Source organism: Macrotis lagotis, chromosome 6 (assembly GCF_037893015.1).
Source record: "Macrotis lagotis isolate mMagLag1 chromosome 6, bilby.v1.9.chrom.fasta, whole genome shotgun sequence".
In the NCBI taxonomy this organism is placed as follows: Eukaryota; Metazoa; Chordata; class Mammalia; order Peramelemorphia; family Peramelidae; genus Macrotis; species Macrotis lagotis.
Window position 1 is genome coordinate 45,494,585 of NC_133663.1, and position 12,175 is coordinate 45,506,759.

A 12,175-nucleotide genomic window follows, 5' to 3' on the forward strand; every position below is an offset into this window, starting at 1 on the left:
CTTGATTGAAAAAAAGATAACTCAGAAACAGACTATCCTCTAAACTAAAGAATTCATTGTTTTCTCTTCAGGGAAACAATAGTCACTCTCATTGTCTCTGTTCTTGATACATCAATAATAAAATACGCAGGGGAAAAAATAGGGAATTGCTAAGATTTGCTGCATTTCAAGAGAGATGCCATTACTTAAAATAATTCCTTCTCTCCATTTGTTTCAGGTTATAAAGAATTTGAACCAATAGCATTTGTTTATAACATTAACTTAAGAATTTCTTTCTTTTTTTTTTGCCTTAGGATTTGTTTCATTTATGAAAAGAATGAAGAACTTCTAACCTATTTGTAAACTGAATCTGTCCTTCTGGTTAATTTCTTCTAGTCCATAACAAACTTTTTTCCCCCCTTTCCTAATTAAACATTTAGAAATATCTTCTATTTATGCTTATGCATTTTAACAGACATTTATTTGTTTGTTTATTTATTTATTCATCCATTTATTTGTTTGTTTATTGATTGATTGATTGATTTGTTGCAGTAAAAGAGTGTTTTATGATCAGAGTGGAGCATCCAATAGAACATGATGGGAACAAACCTTTAAAAAACACAAAATAACCCTGCTTCCCTGTGAAATACATACTTCCAGGGCAGCTAGGTGGCATAGTGGATAAAGCACCGGCCCTGGAGTCAGGAATACCTGGGTTCAAATCTGGTCTCAGACACTTAATAATTACCTAGCCGTGTGGTCTTGGGCAAGCCACTTAACCCTGTTTGCCTTGCAAAAACAAAAAACCAAAAAAACCCCAAAATACATACTTCCTCTCTGATCCATATGCTGATAATTCCCTCCTTTTGGCCATAGCTGAGAAAAGAAACTACCTTCCAAAAAGTATTGCATCCAAGACCCCATTCCAAATTGTCCATTCCACATGGATCAGTCACTCTGAAGATAATGGAGTCTGAAAGAAAATGGGCAGGACAGGGCTGTAGAGAAGCAGTTGTGATTCATTATAATTTCCTCTAGCCAAGTATAAAATTATGGTCTTTCGAATAGGAAAGGGTAAATTTTGAGTTTTGTGAGAATGGGACATTAGGAGAAATACTGAACCTTGAACTGGGGTTCCAGAGCATTGTGGAACAGTGGAGAACCTTACTTACCCTTACCAATACTTTGGAATGGGCTGGTTCCTGCATACAATCATGCTAGGTAGCTAGGGATGTCATAGCTTTTTTTCCCCCTTTTACTTGAGGGTGAGGGAACATGGAGCATTAAGAGATTATGGGTGCAGGTAGAGACAGGGGCCTGAAATCTGCCAACTCATGACTAGGAGACAAGAACTAGATCTGGAATGCTTCTGGAAGCCTGAGAAACCAAAGTAGTTCCCTGCTTCCACAACTCCTTTGCTCCCCTCCTAATGTAAACAGGCTATAAGTTCCTCAAAGGCTTTTTGTCATGTCCGTGAGAAGTACTGTAGGGTTACTGGGGCAATAGGGCAAAAGGAGTCTGGGTCATGAACCGGCCAAGGTGGATGAGTGATTAATAGAAAAGATGCTTACATTACACCACCATTCCGTTTTCTTCACTTGGACCTCTATCTCTAATGTGCCCCTGCCTCAAATTGTAGAACGCATTATCATCAGCTCCTAATGTCATGGATTTCTGAATTATGGGAGATAGGGAAAGGTACAACTGGAATTCTCACTTAGTAAACTTGTGCTGAGTCTTTCCTGTCCCAAATGGCTGGCAGCTCAGCAAAATTTCCCTTAGAATTGACTACTGTGGGGCAAAAAGCCAGTAACAGACATTTATTAATAACTTTCTATTCAAAAAAATACAAAGATGAATTAAAATCAAGTTTTTGTCCTCAGAAAGTTCACAATCTAATATAGGAGATAAAATGGAAAACATAATTTGTTAGGTACTTTCCTATAGGATAACCAAGATACCTCTGGGATAAAAGATATTCAAGGAGTGGCTTATTAGTTCCAGATGAGGGTCAAGGGAAATCATCTAAGTTGGAACTTGAAAGTCCTCTGGAGATATGACTGACCAATGCTTTGATTAAAGTACTACCTCCTTCCTTCTCTCTTTCCTTCCTTCCTTCCTTCCTCTTTCTTTTCTTCCTCTCTTCTCTTTCTGCCTTCCTGCCTTTCTTTCTTTTTCTTTTTGTTTCTTTCTGCCTGCCTTTTTTCCTTCTTTCTTTTTCTTTCTTTCTTTCTTTCTTTCTCTTTTTCTTTCTTTCTTTCTTCCTTTCTTTCTCTTTCTTTCTTTCTTCTTTTTCTTTCTTTCTTTCTTTCTTTCTTTCTTTCTTTCTTTCTTTCTTTCTTTCTTTCTTTTTCTTCCTTCCTTTCTTTCTTTCTTTCTTTCTTTCTTTCTCCTGTCTTTTTCTCTCTTTCTTGTTTGCTTTCTTCCTTGCTTCCTTCTTTCCTTTCTTTTTCTTTCTGTTTTCATTGAATAAAATTCTTCTCATCTTACTTGCTGCACTCTGCATCAGGTCATGCTTCATAGGATTCCCACACTTTCTCATTCTCTCCATCTCCTGGTTTCTTTGGCTTCCTTTAATTCTCAGTTAAAACTTTATTTTGTTCAAGAAGACTTTTGCAAGCCTTAAGTTCCCCCTTAATGCTGTCTTTGAAGTTACATGTATATAGTTGTCTGCATATTGACTCCCTAATTAGATTCTATGAATTCTATGAATTCTTTGACAGCAGGGATGGATTTCTTTCCACATACCTGGCTCATAGTAAGCACTTATTAAATATTCATTGATTTGATTTTTTAAATTATAATTTTGAAGGAATCTAGTGATTATCAAATTCTTTCTCCTTGATCTTTTTTTCTGTTAGTTTTTTCCCTAGTAGCAGCTACTTTTTTTTCAATCTTGATTTTAGGCTCCTCTTCTTATTATCCCATGGAATCATTGATATCTGTTTGGTCTATTCTAATTTCCAGGGAGTCCATTAGTTGAGTAATTACCATCTTTTATTCTAAGCCATTCAGTCTTCCAGTTTTCCTCTCTAGAGCTTATATTTATTTTATTTTTTTTAATGTTTCATTTCTGGGGTGGAGCCAAGATGATGACAAGAAAGGATCGCATCTTAGGCGCTCTCAGATAAAACTCATAAGCTAAGGACTCTAACTAAACTTTTGAGAGACAGAACCCACAGAGGGACCCAGTGAGGCAGTTCTCCTACTCAAGGTAACCTGGAAAAGAGCAGAAAGGCTCTGCTCCCCGGGGTCAGAGGGGAAGCCTGCCAGAGTGAAAGAACTTCAGCCTCCCGGAGGCAGCCCCAGCTCACAGCAGCGGGGGAGTCTCCTGAGCTGCACCCCAGGGAGCACCGGCACAAAGTAGGGGAACAGCGGGGGACCTCTGCCAGAGCAAGCATGTGGAGCCCAGCCCTCAGGGCACACAGCCAGCAGCCCAGAGCCGGAAACAGAAGCAGGCAGAGCCAGTAAGCAGGAGCCCCAGGGCATGAGCCCATTGATCCTAGGGAGGGGAGTGAAGAGAGACTGCAGGGCTCTACCCCTGGAACTGGACTCTGGGGCTCTGCCCACATTCAGATACTGATCGCAGTCTAGGCCCCCCCATAGAACAGCAGGGCCCCCCCACCTCAGCCCCATGGCAGAAGGGGGCGCATATGGTCATTCACAGACCAGGAGGGAGGACAGAGCCTCACACACTGAGACCCTTGTGGGAGTGTCCCAAAAGCTCAGGAAGCACCCCCAAAACAGGCTAAGGCTGGGAAAATGAGCAAGCAGAGAAATAAGAGGAACACCATTGAGAAATATTTTGCAAATGAGCTCAAGAAGGATCAAAATACTCAGTCTGAAGATGAGGAAGCACAAGCTCCTGCATCTAAAGACTCCAAGAAAAACAGAAATTGGGCTCAGGCTATGACAGAGCTCAAAAAAGACTTTGAAAATCAAATGAGGAAGTTGGAAGAAAAACTGGGAAAAGAAAGGAGAGAGATGCAGGAAAAACATGAAAATGAAGTCAGCAGCTTAGTCAAGGAAATCCAAAAAAATGCTGAAGAAAATAGCATGCTAAAAACCAGCTTAGGTCAAAGGGATAAAACAGTTCAAAAAGTTATTGAGGAGAAGAATGCTTTAAAAAGCAAAATTGGCCAGATGGAAAAAGAGATAAGAAAACTCTCTGAGGAGAACAAATCCTTCAGACAAAGAATAGAATTCAGGGAGATTGATGAATTTAACAGAAATCAGGAATCAATACTTCAAAACCAAAAAAATGAAAAATTAGAAAAAACAACTGATATGGAAAACAGATTTAGGAAAGATAATTTAAAAATTATTGGAATACCTGAAAGTCATGATCAGGAAAAGAGCCTTGACATCATTTTCAAAGAATTACTACAGGAAAATTGCCCTGATATTCTAGAAGCAGAGGGCAAAACAGAAATGGAGAGAATCCACTGATCCCCCCAAGAAAGAGATCCCAAAAAACCAACCCCTAGGAATATTATAGCCAAGTTCCAGAACTCCCAAGTCAAAGAGAAAATATTACAAGCAGCCAGAAGGACACAGTTCAAATATCATGGAGCTGCAGTCAGGATCACACGGGACTTAGCAGCAACTACATTGGAAGCTCTTAGGGCTTGGGATATAATATACCGGAAGGCAAAAGAGCTTAGAATGCAGCCAAGAATGAACTACCCAGCAAGGCTGAATGCCCTCTTCCAGGGAAAAAGATGGACTTTCAATGAACCAGGGGAATTTCAAATGTTCCTGTTGGAATGGCCAGAGCTGAACAGAAGGTTTGATCTTCAGATACAGGACTCAGGTGAAGCATGGAGATGGAGGAGAGGGGGGAAATATGAGGGACTTAATGAGGATGAACTGCATGTATTCCTGCATAGAAAAATGACATTGATAATACTCATATGAACCTACTTAGTTAATAGAGCAAGTAGAGGGAGCTTTTATAGTTGAAGCACAGGAGAAAGCTGAATTCGAAGATAAAATATGGTGTAAAAATGGAGTCAATAGAAAAAAAGGGAAATGTGATGGGAGAAAGAAAAAGGAGAGGGGGAATAGGCCAACATATTTCATATAATAAGATTTTTCTTTATTACAATGAGCTATTGCAATGATATGGAAGAGGGAAGGCAAGGGGGAATGAGGGAATCTTCACTCTCATCAGAGGTGGTTAGGAGAGGAAACAGCATATATACTCAATGGGGTATAGACATCTGGAGTAAGAAGGGAGGGGGGAGCAGGGGGAAGGAGTGGGGATGTGAATGAAGGAGGAGAGGATGGACCATGGGGGGAGAATGGTCAGATATAACACATTTTCTTTTTTACTTCTTGCAAGGGGCTGGGATTGGAAGGCCTGTCCAGGACCATAAGGCCAGGTGGATTCTGGGCCTAAGGGGTGGTATGGGGGCTCAGGGCTTCTTGGCCCCAGGACCAGGGATCTGTCTACTGCGCCACTCAGTGACCCTACAGCAGAGTCAGAGTGAAAGGAGAGAGAAAATATAGTACAAGGTAGTGGAGAAATAAGAAAGGAGGGAGTTGCGATCAGCAATGGCAATGGTAGAAAAATATGGAAGTAACTTTTGCCATGGACTTATCATAAAGAATGTGATCCACCCATGACAGAGTTGTTGGTGTTGGAACAAAGACTGAAGCACATTTTTTTTATTATTATTATTTTGGGGGGGGTGCAGGGCAAATGGGGCTTGGTGGCCTGCCTGGGGCCGCATAGCAGGGTGATCGTTGGGTGTCTGAGGCCAGATTTGGACCCGGGTGCTCCTGGCTGAAGGGCCAATGCTTTGTCTGCCACCCAGACTATTATTACTATTTTATTTTATTTTGGGTCTTTTTTTTCTTTTTTTTGGTTTTTGCAGGCAGTGGGGTTCGGGTGGCTTGCATGTCACACGGCTGGGTGATTGTTGGGTGTACGGGGCTGGATGTGGGCTCAGGTGCTCGTGGCTCCAGGGCTGGTGCTTCGTCCATTGCGCCACCTGGCCATACCTACAATTATTACTATTATTTTTTTTAATTTTATTTTTTTCTCTCCCCTTTACTTTATCGCTCAAGCAAGTCTATATTTATGGGGGGAGGGGGTATTTCATTTACTCTTAAACAAGAATATTTTATTAATGTAAAAAAACATTACTTGTACAAAATGAGAATTAATATTAAATAAAATAAATAAATTTAAAAAAATTTTTAAAAATATGTTTCATTTCTTCATGTAGTCCTTGCAAATAATCTCTTTTTCCTTTGAGTCTTTCCTTTAAATTGTTGTGATGTCATTCTCTCCTAGACTGGATCTTTTAGCATCCCTGGGTCTATTATAATTCTTTATAGTGATCTGTTTCTTCTGTTTACTCATCTCTCCAGCCCTAGTTCCTGAACAGGGGTTTTGTATCAAGGCCAGGCTCGGCTTGCTATTACACTTTTATGTGGGGTGGGGGCCCTTCTTGAGCTGTCTGGGTCACCTGGTTGACTTCTACTTTTTTGAATTGGTTTCCCCTAAATCTTTGAGATTCAAAGTGCTGTTTCTTCAGGATAAAGTAGTGGGGACCTCAAATTCCCTGGGCCTGGGATGTCTCTGTATTAAGTGCTCTTTTTTTGCACATACTACTTTGGTTGCTGGCATTTCCAAGATTTCCATTGTGGCTCTTACAATTACCCTTGGAGCTTTGTTGAAGATACCCTGCAGTCACAGTGTTAGTCTCTGATCACACTGGTAAGTTTGTTTCTGTTTATGCTGATGCTAACTTTTCTGGCTAAACTCCTCTCCTAGTGCCCATTGACTTTGAACTGATTTTTCTGCACATTTCTGGCATAGAAACCACTTAGAGTCTGCTTACTTTTATTGATTGCTTATTAGATTCCTTGGGCACTAATTAGCCTGGGAGGATATTTATGTTTTTTAGTATTAGGGCTGTAGGATATGGGCTGCCTGCCTCCATTCAAGCAGCACATTTGTTGGCTGGAAATCTCCTTAGACCTTGTGGGTAGAATTTCAACATACAAAGATTAGGGAGTAAAGTAACAGTAATGATAGAGATAGAGGAGTAAATTCTAGGTGTTGGTCATGGCTTGAACAGAAACCACAGAAATTTCTAGCAAAATTCAATGAGAAATTATTAAAGATATGATTAGTGAGTGTATATGAAAATAAGTAGAAAAGCTAGGTGATTCAGTAGATAGAATTCCTTTTCCTGAATTCAAATTTGCTATCAGATACTTACTAGCTATGTGACCCAACAAGTCACTTAACTCTGGTTGCCTCTGTTTGCTCATCTGTAAAATGGCCTGAAGAAGAATATGGTAAACCACTTCAGCATCTTTGCCAAGGCATCCCCAGATGGGGTAATAAAGGATTGGACAGAACTGAAAAACAACGTTAAAAAGAAAAGGAAAATAAATGAGTGTGGCTTAAGTCAACAATAGGTCATGGTTTCTTTTTTGAGCAAGGGAACTAAACTGATAGAACTGGAATGTTACAGCTATGATTGCTCTAGATTATAGCAAAGCATCCAATAAAGTGTTCCATTTATTCTTGTGGAAAAGAAAGAGATAAGAGTAAGATGATATTTCAGTTCTGTGGTTTTGAAACTAAACTCAGAGTGACAGAATGGATAAGGTCTCCAGGGAGTGACCTGAGAAGTTGTGGTTTGGGTTTTTTTTTTAGCTCTCCTATTTCCTATTTTTATCAATGACAAAGATGTTTTCGGGTGACAAAAAGCTGAGAGGGATAGCTAACACACTGTATTGCATTCAGTATCCAAAACATATTAACATGCTACTTTGGACTGAATCTATTGAGATAAACATAAAATCTTACACTTGATTTAAATATACATATATATATATATATATATATGTATATATGTCACCTACTATGTGTCAGACACCCTTTTAGATGCTGGGGATAAAGAGAAAAATTTAATAGAGAGAAAATAAATCACAGAACTTGCATCTAATTAAGAAAAAATGTACATAGAAAAGAAAATGTTTATTCCAATTTCAAGGTTGAGGAAAGTCTAGAGATCATGAAAGGCTTTTTTATAAGTTGGACTTGTCCTGAACTTTGAGAAGAACTAAAAAACAAATGCAATCTTAGTTTGTATTGAGTAATTATCACTCCAAGGAACAAGGAGGCAAACACCTGCCCTGGTGACACCAGTTTGGAGCCTGGTGTTCAGTTCTGGGCAGCAGTCCTGGAAGGGCAATGATTAATTGGTTTGTTCAGAGGAAAGCAAACCAGGTTGATGAAGGTCTTTGAGTATAGGGCTGAAGGAGGACTGGCTAAAGGATATTTTCTCTAATTTAACAGCACTCTTGCTGTTCTTTGCTCAAGTCATTCTGTTTCCTGATAGTGCATTTTCACTAGCTCTCTCTCCCATGCTTGGAATCCTCTCTTCCTCCATCCCCTTACTTCCCTGGCTTCCCTTCAAGATATGATTTAAAGCCCACCTTTTCTGGTTCCCTCTCCCAATTCCCAGAACTTTTTCTCTGGGACCAACTCCCACTTACCATTGACTTCTAGATAGTGCTTTAGGCATCAGCTTGATGTTTTTTGTGGTCCAAGTAGGGGTGTTCTGGAACCGGCTCAAAGAACCCCACGAGCCAAATGTGGCATTTTCATTGTGAATATTTTCCATCCTAGAAATTAGCAAACATTCAAAACAGGGCTTGATTTATCATTTTGTGGATTGTCTAGACTTAAGAAAGTGATGGAGAAAATGTTCATGTGGATTATACTTCCACAGTATAATTCTACTTCCCCAGAGAAGAGGTTTGTTGAATATTTAGCAGCAATCCACAGGTCCAGACTCTTGCTAACTGGTTTTCAGCCCTCTCCAACTAATCTCTTTGGTTTAGCAGAACTTTCTTTCACATAACTTCTGCTCTCTGAGGAAACTTACAACTTCTTTCTTTCTTCACAATTAGAACTATAACAAACCAGAGAAAAACCAATCTTGCTAATTTTCCAGGAAGTACATAAAATCACAGTTAATGCCTTTCTGATTAAGAGCAGATGATTCTCTGCATTGCCCCACAAAAAAAAAAAGCAGATGATTCTGGCAGACAGCTTGTAAATGGACACACACACACACACACACACACACACTTTGCCTAGTAGTCTTTTCTTCTTTTTGTTTTTCAATCATGTCTGACTTCATGATCCCAATTGAGATTTTCTTGGCAAAGATACTGGAATGGTTTTCCATTTCCTTCTCCAACTTATTTTACAGATGAAGAAACTGAGGCAAACAGGGTTAAGTGACTTGCCCAGGGTCACACAGCTAGGGTCTCTCCATTCCTCTTCAAAGATATCAGTTTGGGTAGAACTTACTTTATGTAGAATGCCTAAGGTATATTTAACTATTCTAGTAACTCTCAGCTCCATAATAAACTTAAACATTTTTGACCTTTTTCCTTCTGAATCTTTTATAACACAGAATGAAACATAATGTTTTTTTTAGTACTTTCCACATAATTCCTTCAGTGGTTCCTAATTGACCTATGAACAAAATGCATTCCATTATCCTTCCTAATCTGGTTACAGATTTTTTTTTAACCTTATCTCTCATTATGCTCCCTTTATACTCTACAGTGTCCTAGAACCTCAGAATTCGAAGAAATTTCCAAGGCCATAAAGTTCAATTCATGCCTAAACAAAGAAACCTTACCACAAACATTCATTCTCTCCTTGAAAATTTTAGATGAGCTAAGCCCTTTCCAGAGCTAGCCCTTTCCACTCTTAGACAATTTTAATTGTTAGAAAATTTCCTTTACAACAAACCCAAATCTGCCTTTTTTCCATTTTGCATTTATAACAAAGGACAAGAACCAGGAAAGGCTTTATTTCCTCCATGATCAAATTAAACAACTCTATTATTTCTTCCATTCTACAATCCCTAAAAAAAAATTAACCACATCATCTCCCATTGCCTACCCTTCAAAGTTTCTCTTCTTCATCTTAATTTCAAGTATCTTATTTTTTTTTTTACTTTCCCAGTGTGCACAGGATAAGAAGATATAGAGAATCTGAGGTTTGAAACCTCAGCAACCTATAGCAAACAGTATACCAGATCTAAAACATCAAATGTTAAGACCCTGAAGAAAGGCAGACTAATTAGGAGTCTATTACTACAGTATAGTTGTAAGAAAATAAAGGATTGGATTAGGGTAGTATCAGTGTGAGTGGCAGGGAATGAATACAAGAATTTTAGAGGTTGTAGAATTTATTGCATTTAGCAGTTGATTAGATGTAGAGGATAAGGGAGAAGAAATGGTCATAGGTGACTGATGTTTTATTTTATTTTTATTTTTTATTTTTTTTTTAGGTTTTTGCCAGGCAAATGGGGTTAAGTGGCTTGCCCAAGGCCACACAGCTAGGTAATTATTAAGTGTCTGAGACCAATTTGAACCCAGATATACTCCTGACTCCAAGGCCGGTGCTTTATCCACTGCACCACCTAGCCACCCAGTGACTGATGTTTTAAAGCAAGATGACTGAGACAATTATAGTGCTAGGAAGAGATCTGAGGAGAATTAAAGCTAGTTTGGGGCATATTGAATTTGTGCTTGTAGGACATCTAATGGAGGTCTATAGGAGGAAGTTGGAAATTTTTTACCCAAGGTGAGATTAGGTTTGAAATTATAGATATAGGCATCATGCACACAGAAGTTGTCATATGCATTTATTAATTACTTTATTTTATATATATGCTAAGTACATAGACATGATCATTGAAGTCATGGGAAAACTAAAGAAGTAAAGAGGGCACAGAATATAATCTTAATGGACTCTGCTCTAAAATTTAGACCTAATAGTATAAAATGTAGGATTTAATTTTTGTGGTTGTTTTTAATCTTTAAAATAACTAAATCCATTTATCATTAATTGTTCTCACTTGACTTATTTTTATCATTCTATTAAATTCATTTCTTCAGAAGTTATTCTTATCATAATACAAATTTTTTTGCTTATTTGTGAGACATATACCTGTCTAATTCACATTCTTACAATGTAAACCCTAGTAACCTATAGTAAAGTATATTATCTTTTTATTCTTTACTGGAAAAAAAGAATATTTTGATAATACTGGCAAAGGATAAATCAAATATCACCAATTATAGCAATGTAAACAGACTGAATTGCCCTATAAAATAAAGAGGGTCATGGAAGACTACAAATTTCTCTAGAGCAGAGAAAATTTTTTTTCCATCCCTAGTGCCTTGCATGGGAGAGACATTTTATAAATACACTAAACACATGATCCAACAAGATACTGTTTACAATAGTGATCATAATTCAACTTCGCTATCAGTTCAAAGTTTTCAAAGTGCTTTCTTCATAACAACTCTATGAAATACAATGTGAAATATTTTACTGATAAGGAAACTGAAACACAAAGGGTTTAGTCATGTATTGAGAATGAGAAGGCAGTTTTATGCAAAGAGCCCTGAATTTAGAGTCACAGGGACTTTGGAGTGGGATCTTGCCTCTGATATTTATCATTTATGTGACCATGAGAGAGAAACTTCATGTTTCTGAACCTGTTTTTTTTTTATATTTGCTGAATTGAACCAAATGGACCAAACACACTCTATTTCTTTATGCTCATTTGATGACTTCATAAGTTCTCAAGCATTTGTCAACTTTATCCAATTGACTCAGTTACATGGTTGTTTGTAGTTGTTCTCTTAAATTTCACTCCTGAATCACCTATCATCTGTTGAAATTTTCAAGATTGATGTCCTATACATATCTCAAACTAAACATGTTCAAAATTGAATGTCTTTTCTCCCAAATCCACTCCTTTTCTAAAATTCCCAATTAATTTTAAAGGTACTACCATTCTTACAGGCTCCCAGGTTTATAAAGATCAGTATATATATATATATATATATATATATACCTAGATATATATATACCTAGATATATATATATCTAGATATATATATATCTAGATATATATATAGAGAGATAAAGATGATATAGATAGAGATAGAGATGTAGAGATAGAGATAGATAGAGATACTATTTACTCTCCCTCATCCCTTATCCAGTCAGTGTTCAAATGTTATTTCTATCTCTGCATTCATTGGTTTAGTCCTAACTTCTCTTCTGACCTCCAGTATTGCCTAGCCATCTTGAACTGGATTACCAATAGATGTCATAAACTCAACATATCCA

At 37.9% G+C, this 12,175-nt stretch overlaps 1 protein-coding gene across 1 annotated transcript in view; it reads right to left on the reverse strand.

The window, feature by feature from the left end:
* Window positions 1–336: 336 nt before the first annotated feature.
* The window catches only part of EIF2A (eukaryotic translation initiation factor 2A), a 51,091-nt gene continuing 39,252 nt past the window's right edge, over window positions 337–12,175 (reverse strand). Inside the window, exons 14-16 of the transcript XR_012469343.1 lie at window positions 8,503–8,631; window positions 7,215–7,356; window positions 337–952 (exon numbers count right to left, since the gene is read on the reverse strand). The gene's annotated coding sequence lies outside the window, so the exon portion shown is untranslated. The remainder of the gene's footprint in view (window positions 953–7,214; window positions 7,357–8,502; window positions 8,632–12,175) is intronic.